Consider the following 4,001-nt stretch of genomic DNA (forward strand, 5'->3'; position numbering starts at 1 on the left):
GCGGGCCGCGGGTTCCGTCCGTTTTCTCTTCCACGTGACTCGGTGCTAGCGGGCCGCGTGTCCCCGCCCCCTCCGCGCGCGCGGCCGGAGGGGGCGGAGCTGTGGAATGTCTTTGTCTGCGCGCGGGGGCGCGCAGCGTGGGGCGGGGGCCTTTCCCCGCCGGGCCACGCCCCCTCCAACGGCCGCGCGGAGGGGGCCGAGGTCTGGGTTAGGGGCGCGGGGCTGAGCGGACCGTTGTCGCCCGAGGGGTGACTGCGGGGCGGTGGCGTGGGGCGCCCGGAGGGGAGGGGAGAGGACTGCGGCGTCTGGGCCCGAAGACAGGAGGGGGTCGGGGAGAGCCTGACGCTGGGCCGAGGGCTGGAGTTGGGAAAGGTCAGGCTGGAGGGAGAAACTGAGGGACAGGTCGGTGGAGGGACTGCGGAGCCAGGAGGGAAGGTTCAAACCCGGGACCTGAAGTCGAGCAAGAAAAGCGCCCCAAGACCCAAGCGGGGAGCCCGGAAAGTATCCCTAGGTTTCCAGTGTAGGGGGCTCTAACCGCTAACGTTGGGTCTTCGCTCTTGTACGCATTCTGATTTCTGCTGACTTAGTGTTAATTCTGAAAAAGCAGGGTCCTTACTCCGTGGCGGTTGCGTTGTTGGCTTGGCGCCTTCTGATGTGAATGCTAATCCTCCTGGCGCCGTCAGGCCCTTCACAATGGACCGATCGTTCCAGACCTGCTCTGGGCCGCCCTTCGCAGCTCCCGGCCGAGGCACTCAGCGCTCAGCTAGAGCCCTCCATGCAAATGGACCCTAGGACTCTACCCTCCCGAAACGAAGCCCCATGCCTTCTCTAACCTTCCGGATTTTCGCCTCCCTCATTCACACCGCTTAACGTTCATCCCTTTTTCCTCTGGAACAGTTTCCTAATGAACCCACCATTTTCAGAGGCATTTCTGGGACCTGTGTTCTGGGTACCTTGGAAACTGTTGATCTGGAACTTCGAATCCAACAGAAAACATAAAGGCCTGGATACCGTCTTGGAGATGGGGGGAGAGAGAGTACCCACAGAAATGAGCAAAACACAAATTCCTCCACAATGTATACAGTTATACACTGTGTATTATAATTTTTTAAATAATTATTTTATTTAACTATTATTATCATCATTATTATTTTCCAGTTTGATTAGAGAGAGACAGAGAGAGAGAGGAAGTGAGAAAGCAAGCCACCAAGTCTGAGACTTGAACCGTGGTCGGCCATGTGGGAGTCCTGTGCCTTTAACCACCATGCCACTTGCTGGCCCCTGTGTATTAGAATTTATACAGAGTAATATATTACATACAAATAATACATATAACATACAAATAATACATATAACTGTACTCAGTCTTTAGTGTCTGACACAATACTTTACTTTGAGGTCACAAGAAGTGACCCTTGTCCTCAGTTTATAGTCAAGTAGGGAAAAAAAGGTTTTTTTTTAAGAGATTTTTGCTGTAGGGCACAAAGAGAAAGAAAGTGAGAAACCACCCTCCCTGGCAGGGTGCAGGGGAGATGGCCACACTGCAACCCCTCCATTCTCTATTCTCTCTGGATTTTGGGCATGCACGCACACACACCTGGTGTGTTTTAGTCCGCCAGGTCAGGGACTTGAACTGTGATCAACTACAGTGGGGGTCTGGTGACATAACCATTATACCACCTGGTGGCCCTAAGGGAAAAAAATGTTTTTAAGTAACTAATGAAGAATATATTGGGAACCAGCAGTTAGTGTAATGGCTATGTCGCTGGACTCCCACGTAGTCGACCGCGGTTCGTGTCCTGGACCCGGTGGCTTAAAACTCACGCCGGGCGCGTGTGCGTGCGTGCCCATGATCCCGAGAGGAGAATGGAGGAGAAGGGATTGTGGCGTGACCATCCCCCCTGGGGGGTGATTTCTCGCTTTCTGTCTCTATGTCTCTCTCTCTCTCTGTCTGGCGAGCGCATGCGCCCTACAGTGAAAATCTCTCCAAAAAGAAAAAAGAATATATTGCGTAAAGTGACAAAACTAAGTGCTATTGGAATTCAAAGTGGAAGTTAACATTTAAACAATTTTTTTCTACAGGACACATGTGCTTGCCTAAGAGAGAGAAAGCACCCCCAGGGGCAGATGGCCATGCTGCAACCCTTCTCCATTCTTTGGGGATTTAGAGCACGTATGTGCACAGCCCAGCGTGGTTTTTTCTTTCTTTTTTAAAGAATTATTTTTTAACTTTATTCATTATTTTAAAATTTTGACCAGAGAGAGGGAAAGTGAGAAAGCATGCTGCTAGGTCCGGGACTTGAATCCTGGTCTGCCATGTGGGAGTCCAGCGCTTTAACCACATGCCACCTGGCAGCCCCCCAGCGTGCTTCTCGAGCCTCTCTCTGGGATTCGAACTGCACAGTCAGTCATGTGAGATCCAGCATCTTTTTTTTTGGAAAGGTTTTTGCCATAAGGCACATGCACTCACAGGAGAGAGACGATGACAGTGAGAGAGAAGGTATGAGATCACCCCCTGCCGGGGTGGCCACACTGCAATCCCTTCTCTTCCACTCTCCTGGAATTTGGGGCACAAGTGGTGCCCTTGTGATTTTCAAGCCGCCAGGTCTAGGACTAGAACTGCGGCCAAGGGAGTCTAGTGCCTTAATCGCTACACCACCTGCTGACCCCTAAATTTTTTTCCTATAAGGCATGTGCACCCTCGTCAGAGAGAGAGAAAGCACCCCCGCCCCCGGGGCGATGGTCACACTGTAACCCCTCTCCAGTCTGCTCTCAGAAGTCTGGGCAAGCACACACACAGCCCAGCGTGTTTTTCGAGCCACTGGTCCAGGATTCGAACAGCACAGCCGGCCACACGAGGTCCGACATCTTAACCAGGCGCCGGCTAGCCTGGGAAGGAGCCTTCTGACCAGGGGAAATGAGTTTCAGGCAAATGGGAGTGTGCAGAGGTGAGTATGTGACAGATGTGTTGAGGAGTGGCAGTAACCCCATTCCAGACTGTGAAGAGAGGTGAGTGGAGGGCAACTGCAGGAGCAGGAAAGGGGGCCAGGAGGCTCTGCAGCTCCCTGGCAGCTCTGCTGCCCTTGAGGATTCTACCTGCTGGTGATGTTCCGCGTGGCTGCAGTGTCCTTGCTGTGTAATAGAGACGCCTGGAGCTGAGTCTGAGAAGACTTTGATAAAGAGAATCAGACCCAGTGGCTTAAAACTCGTGCTGGGAGGAGCCAGCAGATGCCATAATGGCTACGTCGCTGGACTCCTATGTAGTCATCAGTGGTTCGAGTCCCAGACCTAACAGCTTGAAACATGCCAGGTGCGTGTCCATGTGTGCCCCAAATCCCATAGAGGAGAAGGGATTCCAGGCAGGCCTGCATGCGTGCCCAAAATCCCAAGAGGAGAATGGAGGAGAAGGGATTGTGGCACGGCTGTCTCCCCTGGGGGTGATTTCTCACTTTCTGTCTCTCTGTCTCTGTCTCTCTGGTGATCACAAGCATCCTATAGCAAAAATCTCTCTCAAAAATAAAAAGAGAGTGGGATTGGGGGCAGGGGGCTTTCAGGCATGAGCTCCTCTTCCTGGCGAGAACCCAGCAGGTGTTCTCTGTAGCTGCCAGCTGCCCGGGCTGCAGCGCACTTAAAAGTAGTGACGCAGCAGCCTTCTATTGTGGGTGCCCTTCCTTGGGGACGTGGACGAGTTAGTTCTTGCCCTGAAAGCCGCAGGTCTGGGGTTCAGTTTGTGTTGGCCACGGTGTGCTCCCCACGTCTGCCTGAGGGTTAATGGCCTTCTGAAGATACTGATGTGGGACTGAGGCAGACTGAGATGTGGCCGGCCTCGTCCTTGTCCTCACTGTGTGTCATTAGGAAAACGTCAACCTCTCTGAACCGAGATTCCCATAAAGCAGGGGTGATGCCATCTCCCTCGCAGGCTGGTCACGACACAAACCGCAGTGTAAGCCTGCAGTACGAGTCGAAGCAGAAGTCTTGGTTGCCCTTTGCCCTGTGGCACC

The sequence above is a fragment of the Tupaia chinensis genome, unplaced genomic scaffold (genome assembly GCF_000334495.1).
Source record: "Tupaia chinensis unplaced genomic scaffold, TupChi_1.0 Scaffold000573_1, whole genome shotgun sequence".
Taxonomy (NCBI): Eukaryota; Metazoa; Chordata; class Mammalia; order Scandentia; family Tupaiidae; genus Tupaia; species Tupaia belangeri.